This window comes from Schistocerca gregaria, chromosome 6, assembly GCF_023897955.1.
Source record: "Schistocerca gregaria isolate iqSchGreg1 chromosome 6, iqSchGreg1.2, whole genome shotgun sequence".
Lineage (NCBI taxonomy): Eukaryota > Metazoa > Arthropoda > Insecta > Orthoptera > Acrididae > Schistocerca > Schistocerca gregaria.
This window is the reverse complement of record NC_064925.1, coordinates 221,541,244-221,565,504: the sequence shown is the minus strand read 5'-3', so window position 1 is coordinate 221,565,504 and position 24,261 is coordinate 221,541,244. Positions and strand designations below refer to the sequence as shown.

The 24,261-nt window shown below is 44.1% G+C and overlaps 1 protein-coding gene and 1 long non-coding RNA gene across 9 annotated transcripts in view; one reads left to right on the top strand and one right to left on the bottom strand.

Annotated features, from left to right (window-relative positions):
• LOC126277910 (uncharacterized) overlaps positions 1 to 6,905 on the bottom strand; it is a 428,173-nt gene extending 421,268 nt beyond the window's left edge. Inside the window, exon 1 of the long non-coding RNA XR_007550619.1 lies at positions 6,807 to 6,905. This is a non-coding gene — a long non-coding RNA (uncharacterized LOC126277910). The remainder of the gene's footprint in view (positions 1 to 6,806) is intronic.
• Positions 1 to 24,261, top strand: part of LOC126277906 (mesocentin-like) — a 595,995-nt gene that overhangs the window by 402,277 nt on the left and 169,457 nt on the right. The window lies entirely within an intron of this gene.

Sequence of the window (24,261 nt, the reverse complement as noted above, 5' to 3'; positions counted from 1 at the left end):
TAATCGCCCTGCAGACGTACACATTTCTCACAATGCTGACGCCATGATTCCATTGCAGCGGCGAAGGCTTCTTTAGGAGTATGTTTTGACCACTGGAAAATCGCTGAGGCATTAGCTGCACGGCTGGTGAATGTACGGCCACGGAGAGTGTCTTTCATTAGTGGAAAAAGCCAAAAGTCACAACGAGCCAGGTCAGGTGAGTAGGGAGCATGAGGAATCACTTCAATGTTGTTATCACGAAGAAACTGTTGCGTAACGTTAGCTCGATGTGCGGGTGCGTTGTCTTGGTGTTACAGCACACGCGCAGCCCTTCCCGGACGTTTTTGTTGCAGTCCAAGAAGGAATTTGTTCTTCAAAACATTTTCGTAGGATGCACCTGTTACCGTAGTGCCCTTTGGAACGCAATGGGTAGGGATTACGTCCTCGCTTTCCCAGAACATGGACACCATCATTTTTTCAGCACTGGCGGTTACCCGAATTTTTTTTGGTGGCGGTGAATCTGTGTGCTTCCATTGAGCTGGCTGGTGCTTTGTTTCTGGATTGAAAAATGTCATCCACGTCTCATCCATCGTCACAACCGACGAAAAGAAAGTCCCATTCATGCTGTCGTTGCGCGTCAACATTGCTGGTCAACATGCCACACGGGCAGCCATGTGGTCGTACATCAGCATTCGTGGCACCCACCTGGATGACACTTTTCGCATTTTCAGGTCGTCATGCAGGATTGTGTGCACAGAAACCACAGAAATGCCAACTCTGGAGGCGATCTGTTCAACAGTCATTCGGCGATCCCCCAAAACAATTCTCTCCACTTTCTCGATCATGTCGTCAGACCGGCTTGTGCGAGCCCGAGGTTGTTTCGGTTTGTTGTCACACGATGTTCTGCCTTCATTAAACTGTCGTACCCACGAACGCACTTTCGACATATCCATAACTCCATCACCACATATCTCCTTCAACTGTCGATGAATTTCAATTGGTTTCACGCCACGCAAATTCGAAAAAAGAATGATTGCACGCTGTTCAAGTAAGGAAAACGTCGCCATTTTTAAGTATTTAAAACAGTTCTCATTCTCGCCGCTTGCGGTAAAATTCCACGAGCCGTATGGTGCTGCCATCTCTGGGACGTATTGACAATGAACGCGGCCTTATTTTAAAACAATGCGCATGTTTCTATCTCTTTCCAGTCCGGAGGAAAAAAACCGGAGGCCTTAGAACTTGAATGCACCTCGTATAAGGGACGCATGACACACTCAGATAGGATTTGTATATATCACCGCACACTGCACTGCACATCAAGACGGGAAACTGACTCTTTGTCATCCTGCATGGCACTTGTAGCGCGCTTGCAGGGAGGGCCTTTTGGGAACTCAACAGTTGTCCTACAGGATGACTTCAGTGAGTTTCCCATCTGGCAGTTAAGTACAACTTTTATAGTGATTTACTTAGATTCTGTTCTAGGTCTGCGAAATATTGGTGTAACCTGTTGGTATAGCTTGTAGGTGCTCTTTGAGATGTAACTTGGTACAGGGGGTGTGCGATTCAATATTTCGCTCTTCATTTTACAGATTATTATCCGCTTGCACTTCCTATGGTCAAAAGTAACGGCGAACCAGCTACACCTCCCACTCTTCTGCTTACGTGACAACTACTTTGCTGTTCTGATCACGATATATCAACGCGCTCAAGCACGTTTAGCTATACTTCGTCATAGTAAGTTTATCCATAGTATAAACAAACGCCTGCTCAGCTAAATTCGTTAACCGCAGGCTCTGCCTTCGTTTCCGTTTGCGTTGTTTTTCTAGCGCTAGAATGTGTGAGCTTGCTTCGTTTTCTGCAGTGAAACGTAGACAGGGAAGACGGTTGAAAAGCGACGAGAGATTGTGCTTTGTCGTGTCAACTGAGTCATCCATCGCTTCTTCGTAGCACAGTATAATGAATGAAAAACACAACATTGTGTATGTTCTTCAGGATTGAGTTTTCGGCTTACGAGTACATCATCAGACTTCAACTGACTATCGTTGTCAAAGACGTTACAATATTTACAAACAACACTGGAAGAGATGTTAATAATCTAGGTTGGCTCAAACACCGTGCAGTATATGTCATCTTCGACAGTGCGGCGGTAATTCAGTTAGAAAGGTAAACAGTTGAACAGTAAATAAATATAAAGGCAGCGAACAAGGAAAAACATCAGACCTAACACTAAAATCGAAAAAACAGTAACTGTACAACACTTTGCGTTAAATACTCAGTAACTGTTGTATAGGCACGGTTTTCCGAGTTTAGTGTTGTGTTTTTCCTGTTTATATCTATTTATTTTTCAACTTTTTACCTTTTTAATTTCATTACTACTGCACTGTGAGATATGATTTTTACTGTGTGTGTGTGTGTGTGTGTGTGTGTGTGTGTGTGTGTGTGTGTGTGTGTACGTGCGCGCGCGCGCGCGCGCCTCAGTCTAGGTTTACGAGAAGTTTTCAGGAAAAAAAAAATGCGTCACGGTCCACTCCAGACTAATTATCACCTGGCGTTGTTTGTGAATACTGCAACTTCTTTGACGACGATAGTGAAACTCTGATGATGGCCTTATAAGCCAAAAACCGGTTAATTAAATAAATCAATCCTGTGTAACATAAACAGTATTTTGCTTTTCATTTAGTGTTTGATTTATGTTTACGAGAATTCATTTATTCAAAAATGTGTGTGAACTCTTAAGAGACCAAACTGCTGAGGTCATCGGTCCCTAGACTTACATACTAATTAAACTAACTTATGCTAAGAACAACACATACACCCATGCCCGAGGGAGGACTCTTGAGCCTCCGGCGGGAGGGGCCGTGCAATTCGTGACATGGCGCCCCAAACCGCAGGGGAATTCATTTATTATTGTGATTTAAGTTTACGAGAAGCTTTCAGCAAAAAATGCGTCACTGCGGATGTGGTGGATTTCAAAAATAAAGACGTGTGAAAAAGGGAAAACAGAACATCGTTAAACGGTCCACTCCGGACTAATTATCGCCTGGCGCTAATGCCAACGACAGACGGGGAGGGCAGTTTAGCTGCATGTTAGTTGCAGTAAAACTCATTCTACAGGAGCGACTTTCTGGTCAAATCAGACTACTCGTGGTGGGTGCGCGTCAAGTTACTGCCTATAAATTGGCCGCCAACAACGCAGCGAATGGGTCCGTGAGGTCACTGACAAGTTAAATGTGCCGAGTGTACAGTTCTAAAATATGGGCACACTGAAGGCTGCCAATGTGGAGAAACAGCGGGCGGCTGCTTCGTCTGCTAACATCGGAAGTTAAACTACTCTCGCTACCTTAAGTCAGATTATGTTAATGGATTTTGTGCCTTCGTATCTTGCTATAAATGGTCGAAATGGCTCTGTTCACTATGGAACTTAACTTCTGAGGTCATCAGTCTCCTAGAACTTAGAACGACTGAAACCTAACTAACCTAAGGACATCACACACATCCATGCCCGAGGCAGGATTCGAACCAGCGACCGTAGCGGTCGCGCCGTTCCAGACTGTAGCGCATAGAACCGCTCGACCACCTCGGCCGGCTGTCTTGTTATAGTTTATTTTGTTGGGTGCTTTGTTTTCGTGAAACGTTGCAAAGATTGTATGAGGACTTTATATTATTCCTAGTGGTGTTCCTCCAAAAGGGAGACCAAATATTTGAAAGCAAGTTTTACAACACTGGACATAGAAAAAGCTTATACTGTGCATAAATACGGCTGTAAATAGATGAAGAACGATTTAATGAAAGTAAGATATACTGAACAACAGGAATAGTATTGTTATTTCGCACATAAAAAAGGTGGAAAATATAAAGTAAATAGGCGCTGTCTTGAAAATGTTGATTGTTTTTGTGAGCATATAGGGTGATGAGGACAATATTATGGAAATGGCAGGGGATGTAGATGAAGATGAAATGGGAGATACGATACTGCGTGAAGAGTTTGACAGAGCACTGAAAGACTTGAGTCGAAACAAGGCCCCCAGATTAGACAACATTCCATTGGAACTACTGACGGCCTTGGGAGAGCCAGTCCTGACAAAACTCTACCATCTGGCGAGCAAGATGTATGAAACAAGCGAAATACCCTCAGACTTCAAGAAGAATATAATAATTCCAATCCCAAAGAAAGCAGGTGTTGACAGATGTGAAAATTACCGAACTATCAGTTTAGTAAGCCACAGCTGCAAAATACTAACACGAATTCTTTACAGACGAATGGAAAAACAAGCAGAAGCCAACCTCGGGGAAGACCAGTTTGGATTCCGTAGAAACACTGGAACACGTGGGGCAATACTGACCTTACGACTTATCTTAGAAGAAAGATTAAGGAAAGGCAAACCTACGTTTCTAGCATTTGTAGACTTGGAGAAAGCTTTTGACAATGTTGACTGGAATACTCTCTTTCAAATTCTAAAGGTGGCAGGGGTAAAATACAGGGAGCGAAAGGTTATTTACAATTTGTACAGAAACCAGATGGCAGTTATAAGAGTCGAGGGGCATGAAAGGGAAGCAGTGGTTCGGAAGGGAGTGAGACAGGGTTGTAGCCTTTGCCCGAAGTTATTCAATCTGTATATTGAGCAAGCAGTAATTCTGTCAGAGACAGCAAAGGACCTGGAAGAGCAGTTGAACGGAATGGACAGTGTCTTGAAAGGAGGATATAAGGTGAACATCAACAAAAGCAAAACGAGGATAATGGAATGTAGTCAAATTAAGTCGGGTGATGCTGAGGGAATTAGATTAGGAAATGAGACACTTAAAGTAGTAAAGGAGTTTTGCTATTTGGGGAGCAAAATAACTGACGATGGTCGAAGTAGAGAGGATATAAAATGTAGACCGGCAGTGGCAAGGAAAGCGTTTCTGAAGAAGAGAAATTTGTTAACATCGAGTATAGATTTAAGTGTCAGGAAGTCATTTCTTAAAGTATTTGTATGGAGTGTAGCCATGTATGGAACTGAAACATGGACGATAAATAGTTTAGACAAGAAGAGAATAGAAGCTTTCGAAATGTGGTGCTACAGAAGAATGCTGAAGATTAGATGGATAGATCACATAACTAATGAAGAGGTATTGAATAGAATTGGGGAGAAGAGGAGCTTGTGGCACAACTTGACTAGAAGAAGGGATCGGTTGGTAGGACATGTTCTGAGACATCAAGGGATCGCCAATTTAGTATTGGAGGGCAGCGTGGAGGGTAAAAACCGTAGAGGGAGACCAAGAGATGAATACACTAAGCAGATCCAGAAGGATGTAGGTTGCAGTAGGTACTGGGAGATGAAGAAGCTTGCACAGAATAGAGTAGCATGGGGAGCTGCATTAAACCAGTCTCAGGACTGACGACCACCACACACACACACACACACACACACACACACAGGGTGATTTCATTATAGCATTACACGCTTTAAGGGATGATGGTGAAGGGCAAATGTATCAGTCTGAGGTCAGGGATCATGGACATTGGGAAGTTACTTTGGGACCAAACTGATGAGGTCATTGGTCCCTAGGCGTAAACACTACTTAATCTGACTTAAACTAACTTACGCTAAGGACAACACACGCACCCATGCCCGAGGGAGGACTCGAACCTTCGACGAGGGAGCCGCGTGAACCGTGGCAAGGCACCTTAGCCCTCGCGGCCGAAATTCATTCTGACACCTCTGGCTGTGGAATAGCGGTAGTGTTGTTGCTAAGACTGTAGGGTAGGGAACTTTTCAGAGGTGGTAGTATGGACCAAAACAAGAACAAAATGTCCAGTAAATATCGGCTCTAAAGTGCACTCATTAAGGTCTATGAGCACTTGTTCAGTAGAAGAGATGTGTTCCGCAGCATCGAACATGAACAAGTGCTCGTAGCTCTCCACTGAGCACTTTGGAATTCATGTTTACTTGTCATTTTTTTTATTGTCATCCGTATACCATCTCTGAAAGTTGCCTCCATACAGTCACAGCAACATCAGTATCAGTACATGTATTCCACTGTGAGAGGTATCAGAACGTGTTTTGCTTCGAACTTTCGACTCATTCGTTTCCGGTACAGAGTCCCTTATCTCAAATTGATATATTTACCCTTCTCCATCATCCCTGAAAGCTTGTAACATCATTGCGGAATCAGCCACTATGTTACCTCGAGCAAATAAATGAAGATGTTTATAGTGACATGTGAACGACATATCTTTCAGTACTTTGCATCATGTAAAATTTGCCATACGACGTTTGTCAAGAAAATTAACTAAGAATTTTTGTTTAGTCATCAGTAAACTTTGTCATTATTACCTCCTTCATTCTATTACTGTATTTCGACTTCGTATAAGAAGGATGGTTCTCCGTAATCTCACTTTCACGGTTCTGGGTGGCAAATAGTTCAAATGACTCTGAGCACTATGGGACTTAACATCTGATGTCATCAGTCCCCTAGAACTTACAACAACTTAAATCTAACCAACCTAAGGACATAACACACATCCATGCCCGAGGCAGGATTCGAACCTGCGACCGAAGCAGTCACGCGGTTCCGGACTGAAGAGCCTAGAACCGCTCGGTCACCGGGCTGGCTTCAGGGTGGAAAATCACACAGCAAACAGTTTCACAAAGCAGGCAAGTTTATCGCTGACGTTAAACAGAAATGGCCATTGCTGAAAGACAAGACGCAGTAGAGGAATAATACGCCAGGGGCACGCTACAGTGGACTAGATTGTTACAAGTATACAATCGAGACTTTAAAATCGATCGTGTAAAATGGACCTGAGGCAATGCGCGAGCCGTGAGACCACAGCTGAAACGTACCTTGTAAACGTGCAAACGCTGAGGAATACGTGGCACATCGGTAACTTCTGTGTTAAACTTAGGACGAAGAGCATAGTAGTGTGGACGCATCTCGTAGGAGTTGGCCGTGCGTCGGACGTGTCATTGCGGCCGGTTTCGCTATCTGGCCGAGCCGCAGCCGGTGCTTACGTCAGCCTCCGGAATACTACGCTACGCTGTTAGTCGCCGGCAGCATATACCGGCCTCCGCGCTATTAATACGCAACACGTCTTATCCATCGACAGCCGGACTACTGACGAAGTTGCCCCAGTGTCAGGAGGAGAAAATAGCGGCTATTCACGAAAATATCCCACTGACTCACCTTAACAACGCGCGGCCTCTTGAGCAGCTTGGTTCGACGCCTTTTTGGACACTGAAATCGCTAAAATACACGTTCGATCCTTTAAATAATAATGATAAGAAGAAAGAACCCCCCTCCCCGCAACACACACGAACTATAAATCGCTTGCAATAACTTGCTTGTTGCGACTCCTCCGCACACTATAGATTTACCAGTATTCGAACGCCGCTGCATCGTGAACTTCAGCTACGGAAAATGACAGTTGATGTCCGTATGTCGAGTAATCCTTGCAAAAGAAAAAAAAATAATGGCCTTACGCGAGTGGGACACTCGTTCCGTACAAACTTAATTACATACGGTATATAGACAGTTCATCCATTAGTAGAACTGAGGACATCGACGATTTTTTCCTGTCATCGACGTAGATACTGGCGAGATATCAGACCCAGGGATTCCAAGAACTTCGAGAATGTTTTAATTTGAAGTTTGAAGTCGGATAACAGACGACAAAAGTGATACTTTTTTCGCCTGATATAAGTACATATTAACAATTTCGGATTTTCTCGCTTCTTGTACAGTGAAACCTTGCTTCATGCTAAATTTGATGATGCTACATCAGCAGGAAGTACCTCAAGATTTTGATGAGTGAGATTTCGAGTATGTGACATGGCCGTATCTTTTGAGTGCTTTGATTGAAAAGTTTAAAATTTTACATCGTCAAGGGACAACAGACGTTATTGAAATAAATGTGAAATTTATGCGCTAAACTATTCCAGAGAAAAAAGATCTCAATGGATGGACAAACAGACAGACGGATAAAAAAGACAAAATATTTTGTCATGTTATAAAATGACAGATTAAGAATTTTGGGATTTTTTCCTTTAGATGTTCTGCGAAACCTGCCAAATGTGATTGTTTTATGTCAGCGGGATGTAGTGAGTTTTCAAGTATCAAAATGTATGACATTGATTGCATCGACTTAGAATGTTAAATTTTTGCACTCCAAGGGACTGTGGATGTTAATATGTGACATAAGTTGGAAAGTGGTACGTCTAATCGTTCCTGAGAAGAAAGGTTGTTGACAGTCGGACAGAGAGACAAGAAAGCGATTCTATAATAAGGGGTTAATTTTTAGAGACTGAGGCACGGAACCCAAAAAAGTGTGAACTGAGATTTATTAAATTTGTTTTGGAGTGCTTTTCTTGGAAATTGTGGGCTATGTTATAGAATACATTACACATTTCGTCGACGACAACTATGTTGTGTATGTCTTTCCAGTCTGCATTTCGCAAATAGGTCTTTAAGTCCTTAATTCCTTTTTGATTTATTAGTCTCAAAGTTTTAACTACGAGTATTTACAAATGGCTTCGCTAGCTCGATGTGTCTACAGAAATGTTTGTCAGTAGCAAAATTACACGCTTCCATAACTCGTCTTTTAAAGTGTCTGAGGCAGAGTTAGAATATATGGATTCCAAACACATTATAAATACATAAATATATATTTCTATAGTTCTAACTAACTTCCAATATGCACTAAATTGCGATTCCATGTCCATCTAATTAAATTATTATTTCTGTTAAAATTTTGTGGTTTATTGTATTTTTGTACCAGTCTTTCCGCATAAGAGACTACAAACCATGAACAAGAAGTGTGATTTATTTTTTACAGCAGCATTACATCTTTATCTTGATACCATATTGCTTTTATACCTGCAAGTACTTGGACAGACTGTAATAGAATATTTTTTTGTTTCAGGTGAGCTAGAACTTCAACCACGTCGCACTGCATAGCGCGGAGCGAACGGTGCTTTTCGCTTGCTACACGCTTCTCTTCTTGAGGTACAGTATGTACTATTTACATGTCGCCACTATTTAAGTAATGTCCTGTTCTTCCGTAGTGGCATTGTGCCTTCGAATCCTTCAAACAGTAATTCCTCACTCCATATTGGTAGGTAAGCTGGTTCACAGGTCGGAAGAAATTAAAGGGCGAACCACTTTCATTGGGACCAAGTACCGTAAATCACACTGATGTCAGTCTGACGAGCCTTCCGAACGAGGACTTATATTTTGAAAACCCAACAACCGTTTTAAAAACGCTGGTTATGTTACAGCTTCGGCGTGGAAGCGTCATGAGAAGGAAGCATTGTCAGTGAGTAGCGATCTCGTGATTGCGAAGTCTTGAGTGTGCCGATATTGAAGTAGGGTAAAATGTTCGTGTTCCCGCGGTGTTATAGCGTGTACCAAATGCTGCGTGTTTGAGATTACACAAATACTTAAAAAAAAATTAAGAATTTCGCTGAAGTACGAATGATGATCCACGCGAAAAGATGACGGTCTTTGCCATAATCTCTTACCATAGAGCCTACGAAAGAACGTTTGCCAGCGAACATCAGAACGTCTGGAATGTTCATGAGTGTACTATACGCAACTACAACGGATAGTCTGCCAACTGTTAACGGCACTATTTCGCCCCCACTCTTCTCATCTGAAGCCTTGCCCCTGAAACTGTGTAAAAGGGAAGAAAGTCAGGTTAAAGTCTGGTATGGGATAGCAATAAGTTAGAACAGGTTATTGACTACGAGCGCTGAAAACTGAAGCGTTTTATATTTTTGTGTAATACGTATTCGAGCCTCATCCACTGCTCGCCAATCAGAGATGAAAATGGATGATCTAACACTAATTTAAAGAAATGTAGCAGACTGCATAATGATAACACTTCATGAGAGCGATGAACCGGACCATTTGCTGTTAATCGTGTGCTTGAGTACATTTTGGGTGTACATCACCATTCAGTTTCACAAGTTGTTGTCCTACACATTACGCTGTAAGAGAAGCGTTTTATCTAGAGTCATATTCACTCGAACGTGACAGACAAAGAGTGTTAGATTCGGTGAGGAAGCGAGAAACATTGAATACAGTTGTGTCGCAATTCTTAGCCTTATTGATGACAGTCCGGTCGAAAGGTATATAGGCTAGTGTTTTTTGCTTCCTAACTAAACTGGGCGACATCACATTCGATATTGAAATCTTCCCCATCTGGCCGGCAACATCTCGTCTTACCGGTGGGGTTCCAAAATACGTAGCATCTTACGAACGCTGAAATGCTGCACATGAAAAGTAAATCGTCGTTTTTCTTTCCCATTCGTGTCATCTGTAAAGAAAGTTTAGAGTTCAACCTCATGTTGAAACAATATCATTAGCGAAGGAACACAGGCTGGAATTGGACAGGATTGCGAAAAAAAAATCAACCCTATTCGTTTCAAAGAAATCGTCGCATGCATACGAGGAAGACAAAGGGAAAAGGGGATGGATCCATTATAAATAAATAAATTTGACAGGAAAGCATTTTTTTAAAAATGAAGCACGATGATTCATACACCAATATTTTGTTCCTGAAGCCCTTCTTTATTTTTATTAGCGCATATTTATGGAAGTAACTGTACAACTATTGTTCTTAGCATAAGTTAGTTTATGTAGTGTGTAAGTCTAGGGGCCGATGACCTAAGGAGTTTGGTCCCTTAGGAATTCACACACATTTGAACTCTTTTTTTTTCAATTTTTTAAACCTGCTCATGGTCATAAAGAAGATTGTGATAGCAATCAATACGTATAAAATTACAATTTGTTCATTCTGTTGTTTTAAAAATATTTTTAAAGCAATAATAGAGCACTCATGTCATAGTGACAAATTGTAGTCTTGGGCTCTGGAGGAACAAATGTGTTAAAAATATTTAATTATCTTTGACATTTTCTAGTGTCTGGATGTTGTCAGAACGCGTCAATTTGCAGCTGCAGGGTCTACATTACTTACCTGACTATGCCGTGAGTCTGTTTTTGTGACTTTTAACCTTCCGCGGACTTGTTTTATAGTACGATTTGTAGATAAAGGTGTGTCAACATTAACATCAGTCGGAAATAAACTGTTGCACTGCAGCATCTTCCACGAAAAAATAAATAAATGGAAAGTCTACCAAGACACACTAGTAATAACACTGCGCTAATAAAACAATAGCAAACGAATTGTCATTGAACATGCAGTTTAAAGTTAGAATTGAAATGGAGAATAAAAGACCTGCCGGTTTGATTAAGTGTAATTTGGCGTACTCAAAATTTAAAAAAAATATCCGCTGTTGTAGTGTGGTGATGAGGCGAGGCACAGTGAGAGGTAGTGTACCTTTTTTAACACTTTTCATCCAACCGTCTGATGGGGGCGTCTATTTTGAGGCTTGTTTATTGTCCTTTTCAGCCAGATTGAGTTACGAGTTTCATTTTGAATTTATTACAATTTCTCTGCTGTACTTAAAGTGCTTGTAACTTATTTCTGATGCAGTAGTTCCCAATAATTTTTTACGTCTGTGTACCATGTGAAGCTGCAGCCACGCTTCTGTGTCTGCTTGTAGCGTGTGCGTTGAGATACGCGTAGAACATTTAGCGTTGGTTTTCGTGTTTCTTTAGGTATAGTAAAGATACTTGGCCACTGAAGTGTTCATTATGGATTGCATAAAGCAGACAGGAAAAGTGACACCGATAGTTTTCCTAGCATGTAAATTTATTTAGGAAGAATCGGAAACAGAAACGGTGGCCTATTGTGTCTCTTACCTAGCGATATTAATTACCAGGATGCACACTATTATAGTACGAGGGACGTTCAGTAAGTAATGCGACACAGTTTTTTTTCTGAAAGCAGGTTGGTTTTAGTCTGGATTCTAATAAACCATATTGTTCTTCACTCTTTCAGCTAAAAAATGTTACTTCTCAACATAATCTGTGTTCAATGCGACGACCTTATGCCACATCACTGGGAGGCCCTGAATGCCCTAATGGTACCGCTCAGCTGGTCGACGCCGGCCGAGTGGTTCTAGGCGCTTCAGTCCGGAACCGCGCGACCCTTACGGTCGCAGATTCGAATTCTGCCTTGGGCATGGATGTGTGTGAAGTCCTTAGGTTAGTTAGGTTTAAGTAGTTCTACGTTCTACGGGACTGATGACCTAAGATGTTCAGTCCCATAGTGCTCAGAACCATTTTTTTCTACTGGTCGACGTCGGAGCCAACGTCTTGGTGCATCACTAACCTCGCCATCATCCATATACTGCTCCCTTCGGTGTGCATTATGCATTGGACTAAACAGATGGAAGATGAAAAGTGCGAGATCGTGTCTGTAGGGTGGATGAGGAAGAGTCCACTGCACTTTCGTGACCTCCTCTCGTGTACATAGACTTTAGTTAGACCTTGTGTTGTCGTAGAGAAGGAGAAGTTCTTTGGCATTTCGTGACGACGAATGCGCTGAAATCTTTTGTCAATTTCCAACATTGTAGGAGTCATAGCTATGTTGGGCCGGGCGGCACATGGGAGATTGGACAGGTTGCGACGATGACTACGCCTCGCCCAACGACTCACCGTGCTTTTGTTCACTGCCAGGTCTCCGTAGACATTCTGCAGGCTCCTATAAATATCTACGATCCTCTTGGTTTTCCTCCAGACGAAACTCAATGACGGCTCTCTGCTGGGAACAAACCTTCGTTACAGACGCCATTTTGAAGACTGTCTGTGGTGCCGCCACCTTTCGGATCTCATGAAACTGTGCAGGCAGAAGCGGGAGTATTCCACGATGTACTACAAGTTCCGCATTTTTCAACCGAAATTGGTCGAGAAAAGAAATACGTGGCATTACTTATTATATACGTACAGAGCGAGGGGGCGCAGTGTTAGCACATGGGATTCCCATTCAGGAGGACGACAGTTCTAACCCGCGTCCGCCATCCAGATTTAGGCTTTCTGTGGTTTCCCTAAATAGTTAAAGGCAAATGCCGGAATGATTCCTCTGAAAGGGCACGACCAATTTCCTTCCCAATCCTTTACACAGTCCGACCTTGTACTTCGCTTGTAATGACCTCGATGTCGACGGGACGTTAAACATTAATCTCCTCCACCTCCTGATTCATACACGTGCCCCATTTTTCCCTCAATAGGCGCTGGACTAGCTTTTAATTTCCACTGCATAAAATATATTAAAACAATTAATATTTCTGCGGCCAAACTCTTTCTTCCTTAACTCATTTGTGCCCTGTAGTATACAGACTGTAAGGTACTCGAATGGAGCATAAAAGTACTTTGATAAAAAAAAGTGGATTTGCCTTCTTTTCCCGCTAGTGCTCTTTATTCGTCTGAAGCTCAGTGAAACCGTGGAAAATATAAATCTGGATGGTTGGTTCACGATTTGAAACCGGCTCCTCCCGAATGCCAGTCCCGTAAATTAACACCGTGCCGTATCGCATTTTGTTCTTGTGCTGTTAACTGATGTTGCCACAATTACATCTACTACTACTTGGTGTTACTGATGTAATTAATTCTTTTGATAATATCATTTCGACTTTTAGCGTTTAGCTCTATTTCTCTCCCACCTTCCTCCCCAGTACTGTTACTTCTCTCTCTCTCTCTCTCTCTCTCTCCCTCCCTCCCTCCCTCCCCCCATTCCCCCCTCCACCCCCCATCCCCCCCTCTTCTTCACCGCCACAGAGGCGAGAGCTCTTCTGTTTCCTGTTAAACACTACACCAGCGGTGAAAGTGTAAGGTATGCAGACATGTCTGTAGGTTGGCGACCTAGTATCGCTTTCAAGGCTGTGCTCTTTGAATAGGCATAACGGGATACATTGTCGATTTCTAAATATATGTCAATACTACGCAAACGGCCTTCTGGTGTATCGCAGGATGTACATTTCGTGTGTCAATATCGTTTCGCCTCTTTCTTGCCCACTTATCGAATGTAGGACAGAGAGAACCACTGCCGTAAACGTCCGTGTGGACTCTCATTTATCATATTTCCCGGCCACTATCATTTTGCAGTATGTATATTGGATGAGGTAATGCGTTTCCTAACTCTTCGTAGATCATACACTCTTGGTATTTTAGCAGTAAAATGCCTGTCTGGTAAACGACTAATCTTTGTACCGTCTGCCACTAAAGCACCTCCGTTGCGCTCTGCGACTTCCTAAACAAACAAGTGCCGGAAATCGCCGGTCTCCTTTGTATCTTCTTTATCTCATCTATTAACCCTACAAGACTGACTCCTAGATTCAAGAACTGATCGACGATTGCTACGTCGTAGATTCGTTACGTCCTTGGAATGAGTTTATCATGTGTATTTACTGCCTTTGCTATCGCTGTTTTTAACAGTTAAACGCTCACATGGTTTATTGTATGACAAAATACAAGAATTCTGCCGTCATTTGACGTAACAATGACACGGTAGCTGACGACAGAAACCAAACCTTGTGTTTCGTGATAAAATAAATAAAATGCGAGTGTATCAATTATAAAGGACGATAGCGAAGGAAATAATCGTTTTAACACGTCTGAGGCAACAGCAAGCCAGACTACAGCTTCAGAAACCACGACAAGCTGTAGAACGTATGGTAGATTCAGAAGTACCAGCACGAAATAAATAATGCAACATTTCACACACAATGGCAAGCAAAATCCAATGAAGACGTCACAAAAAGAGCCGAAACGTGTTTGCGTATTGCAGAATTCTCTGCACTTCCGCGACAAAATTGACGTAATCGGTACAGACCTAAAAATACGTGATCAAACTTTACCTAGTGACCGAATACTTCCATAGCAAGTGCCTTGTGACTTTCTTGATCTGAAAACTGTGATCAGTATAAGCAGGGGGAACCCAATTACCCATTTTCTTTCCAAAAACAACTGTGTAATTTTTTCCCTAAAACTAAATCGCGAAACATAAGACATGAAGAATATATTAAATAGCTCGAAGACTCTTTAAGGGATAGAACCATGTAACCCAGTACCTTATCCTGTACGGCTAGTGTACATCGGAGACAAATGTATCGTCAGGAGTTCCCAGGGAAGTGTGTTGGGACCGATCTTGTTTTCTACATCTACGTTTATATCTGTATCTATACTTCGCAAGCCGCTTAGCACACTGGACTCGCATTCGGGAGGAAGAAGGTTCAGCTCCGCGTTCGCGCATCGTGATTTCAGTTTTCCGTGATTTCCCTAATTTCCCTTCAGGCAAATGCCGTGATGGTTCCTTTGGAAGGAAACGTCCAACTTCCACCCCATCCTTCCCTAATCCGATTGGACCGATGATTCGCTGTTTGGTACCCACCCTCAAATCAACAATAGCAGCAGCAAGTCACCTTAGGGTGCATGGAAGAGTACATTAAGCAGTTCCGTGCACTTTTCATGTTGAAAGTCGCGAATGGTCCGCGGGAACAACGATTGTTGGTAAGCCTCCGTGTGTACTTGAGTATCTATAACACTATCTTCACGGCATTTTCACGATACACGTAGGAGGGAGCAATACACTCCTGGAAATTGAAATAAGAACACCGTGAATTCATTGTCCCAGGAAGGGGAAACTTTATTGACACATTCCTGGGGTCAGATACATCACATGATCACACTGACAGAACCACAGGCACATAGACACAGGCAACAGAGCATGCACAATGTCGGCCTAGTACAGTGTATATCCACCTTTCGCAGCAATGCAGGCTGCTATTCTCCCATGGAGACGATCATAGAGATGCTGGATGTAGTCCTGTGGAACGGCTTGCCATGCCATTTCCACCTGGCGCCTCAGTTGGACCAGCGTTCGTGCTGGACGTGCAGACCGCGTGAGACGACGCTTCGATCTTGCTGGCCAGGGTAGTTGACTTACACCTTCTAGAGCACGTTGGGTGGCACGGGATACATGCGGACGTGCATTGTCCTGTTGGAACAGCAAGTTCCCTTGCCGGTCTAGGAATGGTAGAACGATGGGTTCGATGACGGTTTGGATGACCGTGCACTATTCAGTGTTCCCTCGACGATCACCAGAGGTGTACGGCCAGTGTAGGAGATCGCTCCCCACACCATGATGCCGGGTGTTGGCCCTGTGTGCCTCGGTCGTATGCAGTCCTGATTGTGGCGCTCACCTGCACGGCGCCAAACACGCATACGATCATCATTGGCACCAAGGCAGAAGCGACTCTCATCGCTGAAGACGACACGTCTCCATTCGTCCCTCCATTCACGTCTGTCGCGACACCACTGGAGGCGGGCTGCACGATGTTGGGGCGTGAGCGGAAGACGGCCTAACGGTGTGCGGGACCGTAGCCCAGCTTCATGGAGACGGTTGCGAATGGTCCTCGCCGATACCCCAGGAGCAACAGTGTCCCTAATTTGCTTGGAATTGGCGGTGCGATCCCCTACGGCACTGCGTAGGATCCTACGGTCTTGGCGTGCATCCGTGCGTCGCTGCGGTCCGGTCCCAGGTCGACGGGCACGTGCACCTTCCGCCGACCACTGGCGACAACATCGATGTACTGTGGAGACCTCACGCCCCACGTGTTGAGCAATTCGGCGGTACGTCCACCCGGCCTCCCGCATGCCCATTATACGCCCTCGCTCAAAGTCCGTCAACTGCACATACGGTTCATGTCCACGCTGTCGCGGCATGCTACCAGTGTTAAAGACTGCGATGGAGCTCCGTATGCCACGGCAAACTGGCTGACACTGACGGCGGCGGTGCACAAATGCTGCGCAGCTAGCGCCATTCGACGGCCAACACCGCGGTTGCTGGTATGTCCGCTGTGCCGTGCGTGTGATCATTGCTTGTACAGCCCTCTCGCAGTGTCCGGAGCAAGTATGGTGGGTCTGACACACCGGTGTCAATGTGTTCTTTTTTCCATTTCCAGGAGTGTATATTGGTTGACGGCTCCTCTAGGGCCGCGCGGGATTAGCCGAGCGGTCTCAGGCGCTGCACTCAAGGCCTGTGCGGCTGATCCTCCCTCGGGCCTGGGTGTGTGTGTTTGTCCCTAGGACAATTTATATTACGTAGTGTGTAAGTTTGGGGACTGATGACCTTAGCAGTTGAGTCCCATAAGATTTCACAAACATTTGAACATTTATTTTTGACTCCTCTAGGAGTGTTCACTCTCAGAATTCTACCACTAAACCACACCGCTTTGCAGAACGCCTCTCATTCAGCGTTTGCCACTGCATTTGCCGAGCATCTCCGTGTCACTTTCGTCCTTACTAAATGAATCTGTAACAAAATGCTCTGCTCTTCTTTGGATCTTTCCGATTTCCCTTATCAATCCAGCCTCGAACCGATCCAAGGTTGGCTAGCATTATTCAAGTATTGGTAGAACGACGGTTCTGTAAGCCATCTCCTTTGTAGGTGGACTACATTTCCTAAGGATTCTGAAGGCGAATCGTGATCTGGCATCCTCCTTACATGCGGTTAGTTTTGCGTGGTAGTTCCTCTTAAAATCATTCCTTACGCACACTCCGTGATATTTTGTGGAAGTAGCTGATTCCAATGATTTTACTGGGTGTTGTATCTACGTTTACGCAATACATCACATTTGATTAAATTTCTTTTCAGTTGTCACTCTCTGCACCAAACGTCGATCATCTGCAGGTCTTTTTGAATTTTGCTATTTGAATTTTGCTATTTTATAGCGTTGCTACTTCTGTGTGTGCTCTGGCATCCTATATAGTGTGTTTAAAAAAATCCGGAACTTTGTCCACAAAATTTTTCTACACTTACTTGTCCACAAAATTTTCCTACGCTTACCTTTCACTTGCTGTGCATGGTCTCCTTCGAAATACTCTCCTCTACAATTGATACATCGATCCCAACGCCGTTTCCACTTAAGCAGCCTTGGTACGCGTCTTGCTGGGTCGCGCGAAGCGCCGTCTGCTAATGCGCCGTCTGCTAATTTTCTTTTATCTCGTCTGTCTTTGCAAATCTTCGTCCTTTCAACGGGGCCGGCTGCTGTGGCCGAGCGCTTGTAGGCGCTTCAGTCTGGATCCGCGCGACCGCTACGGTCGCAGGTTCGAATCCTGCCTCGGGCTTGGATGTGTGTGATGTCCTTAGGTTAGTTAGGTGTAAGTAGTTCTAAGTTCTAGGGGACTGATGACCTCAGATGTAAAGTCCCATAGTGCTCAGAACCATTTGACCTTTCAACGCGGTTTTCAACTCTGGGAATAAAGAAAAGTCCTGAGGGGCCAGATCTGAAAAGTACGCAGGATGAGGCAGCACAGTGATTTCAATTTTTTATTTTTTAAAATTTTTTATTTATGTATTTTTTGCAGTAGTCACGCACCAACAGGGATGACTGTGCGGGTGCGTTATAGTGCCGTGGGACGATCTTGTCAAAACCACGATACATTTCAAGATGCTGTGTCAGGATTTCATGACATGATCCGACTGAAATGTTACATTCTTCGGCAATCTCTCGGACAGTCAGTCTTCGATTGGCACGCGCAGTTCCGTTGACATTCCTGACATGAACTTCATCAGTAGATGTCGAAGGGCGTCCTGAACGACGACCATATTTAACTTAACGTCCGGCCATTTTTAAACAGTGTGAACCATTACTAATACCGAGTAAGGCTTATGCACTTGTCATTGCAGGCGTCCTACATCATCTTTTGTGTCTCTGTAAAGGTTTTCTTGAGTTTCACGCAAAATTTAATGCAGACTCTTTGCTTCTCTAACTCCGCGATTTCGAAATTCACAAACTGTACGACACAACGTTCTACGTAATACGCTACTTAACAATTTATAACAGACGTACAACAATGAAACTTTCAGCAGTTACATATTAAACTGAGGAGTCTGCAGGGATGCCAACCGTATTTCGCCCCAACACACCATTGGCGCGGAATTAGGAATATTTTGAAATTTTTTGAACATACCTCGTATTGTGAAAATTAATTGCCCTCCCGTAGGGTACGCCTGAAATTATTTTTACGTCTGACGACATCTCTCCGTTGAGGGTGACTTGCTGTGTTCTGCTTGCTAGAAACATTTCAGTCCAGTCACGTAGTTGGTCTGACATTCCTACGCTCGTATTTTATTCATTAGGCGGCAGTGCGGATCTGTATCGAATGCCTTCCAGAAGCCAAGGAACACGACATCTACATGGGCGCCTGAATCGTCGGCTTTCTCTATATACATAAACGATCTGGCGGATAGGGTGAGCACCTGCTTGCTGATGGCCTGTAGTGGACTGCAAACTAACACCTTTGATTGGCTGTAAGATGATGTGCGATGACTTGGACATAATTTCTGTTTGGTGCGGTGGATAGAAACTTGTTCTAAATTTGCAAAAATGTAAGCTAATGCAGAGGAGTAGGAAAAGCAATCCGGTAACGCTTGAATATAGTATTTCCGGTATACCGTTTGGCGTAGCCATGTCGCTCAATTATCTGTTTGTAAAATTGCAAAGCGTTATCAAAAGGTACGAACTGTTACATTCGGTAGTAATGAGGGCGAATGGTCGACCTCGGTTTATTGGGAGAATTTTAGGAAAGTGTAGCACATACAGAACACTGATGCGTTTCATTATTGAGCGATGTTCGAGTGTTTGGGCTCCCCACCAGAATTAAAGGAAGATGTCGAAGCAATTTAGAGATGTGGTGCTAGATTTCTTACCTGTAGGTTCGATTAACACGTGTGTATTACAGAAATGCTGTGTGAACTTAAATTGGAATCCCTAGAGGGAAGATGACATCTTTTTCGTGCGCACTATTGAGGAAGTTTAAAGAACCGAGATAAGCGACAGACTGCGGAACAATTCTACTGTCGCCAACGCACAATTTCACAAAACTGCGAAGACAAGATAAGAGAAATTAGCGCTCGTAGGAAAGTAAGAGGAGCATTCCGTAAGTAATGCAACACGTTTTTTTCTTGGCCAGTTTCGATTGAGCCGACCGTTGTGGCCGAGCCGTTCTAGATGCTTCAGTCCGGAACCGCGCTGCAGCTACTGCCTAAGGTTCGAATCCTGCCTCGGGCATGGATGTGTGTGATGTCATTAGGTGAGTTAGGTTTAAGTAGTTCTCGGTCTAGGGGACTGATGACATCAGAGCCATTTGAACCATTTGAATTTCGATTGAAAACACGGAATTTTTTGTGGGACATCGTTGGAATATTCCCGCTTCAGCTACTATAGTTTCATGATGTTCCGATTGGTGACGGCGATATACGTAGACTTCACAATGGCGTCTATAATGAAAGTGGGTCCCAAGCGGAGAGCTGTCATTGGGTTTCTTTTAGCGGAAAGCCATATCATCACTGATATTCATAGGCGCTTGCAGAATGGTGAGTCGTTGAGGGAGGCGCAAAACTTTCCGACCATCGCTTACTGGCTGGCCGCACACTGCTGTGACTCCTGCAATGTTGGAACGCGCGGTCACCCTCTTTCGAAGTTGGTCCCAATCAGACACCTCTCTGCACAACTGGATGTCTTTGTTGGTATCGCTGATAAACTCGTCCACCAGTTGGGCTACTCAAAGGTGTGTGCCCAGTGGGTTTCGCGCCACCTAACACAAGACCATAAAGAGCAACGAAGGACCACCTGCGCGGAATTGTTTGCGCGTTGCAAGGCTGATCGGGATAATTTTTGTCGAACATCATCACAAGCGATGAAACATGGGTTCATCATTTCAAATTGGAAACTAAACGGTAATCCGTGGAGTGACGCCAAACTACCAGCCCTGCAAAAAATGTTCAAGACCGAACCCTCAGCCGATAAAGTCATGGCGAAGGTCTTGTGGGACTCTGAAGGGTCATTCCGTGTGATGTTCTCCCTCATCGTGCAAAGATCAAGTATGAAGCATGTTATGCTGCCCTCAGGCAACTGAAGAAACGGCTTCAGCGTGTTCGTCGCCACAAAAAAAAAGAAACTTCTCCTTCCCCATGATAACGCAAGATCCCAGACAAGTCTGCGCATCCAAGAGGAGTTCACAAAACCCTGTTTTGCCCGGTGGAGTATGCAGTCCGCGGGAAAGAGTACATAGATGATGTGGAGGTTATTGGTGCAGAAATACATTAGATCCAACATCGACCAGTTGAATGGTTCAAATGGCTCTGAGCACTATGGGACTTAACTTCTGAGGTCATCAGTCCCTTAGTCTTAGAACTACTTAAACCTAACTAACCTAAGGACATCACACACATCTATGCCCGAGGCTGGATTCGAACCTGCGACCGTAGCAGCAGCGCAGTGAAGCGCCTAGAACCGCTTGTCCAGAACGGCCGGCTTGACCAGTAGAGTGGTAGCGTGCGGGCATACAGGCCTTCCTAATAAGGTGGCGTAAGGTCGTCGAATTGATAGGAGATTATGTTGAAAAATAGGGTTTTGTAGCCAAAAGAGTTAGGAATAATATGGTGATTTAGAAGCCAAAATAAAAGGATTAGCAAAGTGATTTCGCTTTAGTACATTGGCCCCAGACAAGTGGTTCGCCAAATTGGTGTACGCCAAAGTACGATTATGTGTATCCTGCGTGACAGGCGCTAGTATCCCAATCACCGGCAACGAGTGCAAGGATTACCAGTAGTGGACTTCTCTCTACGGGGAGGATTTAGCCGATGGTTTTTGCACCAGACCATCACTGTAATGTGATTTCTATCATCAGTCGTCTTTATTCACCAAGCAACCTTAACTACACAAAATGTTCCAATGGCTCTAAGCACTATGGGACTTAACATCTGAGGTCATCCGTCCCCTAGACGTAGAACTACTTAAACGTAACTAACCTAAGGACCTCACACATATCCATGCCCGAGGCATGATTCGAACCTGCGACCGTAGCAGCAGCTGAAGCGCCTAGAACAAAGGCCGGCCCTTAACTACAGCTGGCATCATCAATCTGCATAATCGTCACCTCTGGGTTACAGACAGTTTTCCGGGAGTGGTTAAGGCGCCTCATCAGTATCGGTTCAAGGATTCTTGGCGACCACATGATTGGACCGGTTATTATACCACAACGCCTCGACGGAGGAACGTACCTGGACTGCGGTGTACTCTGTCAGGGCTGCTTGAGAATGTGCCTTTGGCAGTATGACAGGTTATGTGGTTTCTGGATGACGGAGCACGACCCCACTTCTGCATTACAGTTCGCCAATACCTCAACAACATCTTTCCCCGACTTTGAATAGGACGCGGAGGCCCTGCAGCATGGACTGCTAAATCACTGGACTGAAACCCCCGGCTTTTTATCTTTGGAGGCATCTGGAAAGCGTTGGGTATGATGAACTATTTCCTGATGGGCAGATCCTTCAGTAACGTCTTCACGAAGCTGTGACGCTATTCGGAGAGAGACAGGAACGTGCGAAAGAGTGCCGTAATTCATGATGCGACATGTGAACGCATGCATTTTTATCCCATGGAGCCTACTGGTAACATCTATTCTGACGTGGATGGGACACAGCTCCGTACTGTGTTCCGGGACGATTTGTTGTCATTGCACGCACACTGTTCATTTCCGGACACATGTTCCTAGGACGTTTTTCCAGTCCGGAATTCGTCCCTGAAATTTGTCGTTTTCATTAATGAATGACTAACAGTGGTACAAGGTACCCTCCACCATGCACTATATAGTAGGTTGCCCATTATGTGTGTATATATGTATATCCAAAGTATCGTCGATGTTGCCATTCGAGACTAAGCACACGCTGAACACGGGGTATCAGCCTTGATCGTTTCAGAGGCAGTATCTTGCTGTTCGCTTACATCGATTAAATGTGATCACTGGGAACGTAGATCGATTTGGCCCAACGACGTTTTGACCCACACACTTCCCGTATGCGATTCCAGTTTCTTACATACTGTCCTGCCCCACCCGGTATGTGTACAGGAGTACAGAAATGAAGCTTTAGTTATAGAACGGGCAGTCAGTCTAGCTGGCACCTATTTTGTGCAATAGCGGTAGAGACGAAGTGTGGCAACTTGTCTGGAAAATCGAAAATTCTCAGGGAGATAGAATTTACTTGAAAATTAAGGGAAATTTCAGGGATTCCTGAATGACTGAGAGAATAATGAGAGGTAGTATGAGGAACTGAACTGTGCGTTCACAGAAAGAAATGTTTTGAGTAATTTTATTACCAATTACTCTGAAATTCTTCAGTATTGCCCGTGGGTTCTCGGACTACAGACCCATTTCCAGTTGCAGTTGTGAGTGTGGCAGGGTATTCTTTCGTAATTGTATAATAAATACAAATACGGTTCAGTATTGTAACACGCATATCTTGTGGATGAGCACTGAATTTTCAGATTTCGTCCGTTTTTCCAGTTCCGTCGTAAAATAGTACTTTGCCGATATTGTCGTAGCATTATACTTCATGTTAACAATGAGAAAAGTGTAAAGAGAGTACGGTTTGAAATACGATGCGTGGTTGATATCAAAGTCCATTGATATTGACGTCCAGGAATAATAGTTTGTTGCTCGTATAACTAAGGTTATGGCACACTGACACGGCACGGTACGGTAACTAAGGAATTTCGGGGGCGTCAAGAGCTTATGCCTCACAGACTTTTTGATGAAACTGTAAATCCTTGGTGAACTTGAAATAATTGCTAATATGTAAGGTGGGAACGGTTCGCGAAAATTTGGCATTTCAACTTGGAAAAACCTGGAAATCACAGGGAAATCATTTAATGAAAGAGAGTAAATCACGAAATTGCTAGCTAGAACTGCATCATCGCACTTGAGAAGAATAATCCGCCGCGCAGTTTCACAGACGCCTCCAGCGAGTGCTGTACGGCGCAAAGCGCGGAAGTGCTTTTGTTCTGTGCTTCGTATTTTCTCCCCTGTGGCGGCGGATTACGTGCTGCTGTAACCTTGGCGTGACCGTGGGACGATGTCGGATGTCGGACTGGGCAGATAGACAGCCAGCTACCGGAGTGACCTCATCACTGGACAAGTCCTACGCGTCCGTACCGCCGCTCTTATTCCGATTAACCAAAAGCGCAACATGTATCTGCCCCCATCCTTTCTTGCTGTTTTGCTCTCAACAATAGCAGGTTATAACTGCAAGCCGTTGGTGCATACTTTGTTTATTGAGCTTTCAGTGATGAAGCACAAGGATGTGAAATATTTAGTAGTTACTCGACCTTTACTGTTTGTCAGAATTTATCAACAGCATTAATAGCTACCGCTATCAGCGCACACTACAGAGCTGGAAAATCGATATATTCATCTGTGACCCCAGAATGGAAAAATGAAATTCAGGACTTGAAGAAGTCACAATTCTTCACTAACTTGGCTCATCGGTAACGAAGTCGAACCAAGTGTAGTTTCGATCACTACCGACCTTCTAGCCTACGGCGTTTTATACAG